This window comes from Penaeus monodon, chromosome 19 (genome assembly GCF_015228065.2).
Source record: "Penaeus monodon isolate SGIC_2016 chromosome 19, NSTDA_Pmon_1, whole genome shotgun sequence".
NCBI classification, from domain to species: Eukaryota; Metazoa; Arthropoda; class Malacostraca; order Decapoda; family Penaeidae; genus Penaeus; species Penaeus monodon.
Genome location: NC_051404.1, coordinates 20,785,795 through 20,786,006, shown reverse-complemented (window position 1 = coordinate 20,786,006; position 212 = coordinate 20,785,795).

The following is a 212-nucleotide window of genomic DNA, read 5'->3' as shown; positions in this document are numbered from 1 at the left end:
CAGCAGAGATACAATACCTCCAATTAGCTCATTACGCTTCTCTATCAGACTCCATTCAAAAAATGTTGATTTAGTTACATGGCAATTCAGTCTGTTCAGAAAAATAGTCACAGTCGAACAGGAAGGAAACGAAGAGCCAGAGGAGGGACAGAGCCTTATCTCTTATCAGTGTCCAATCATGTATCTTCATTCTGATCTCTTCGTTGTTTCCT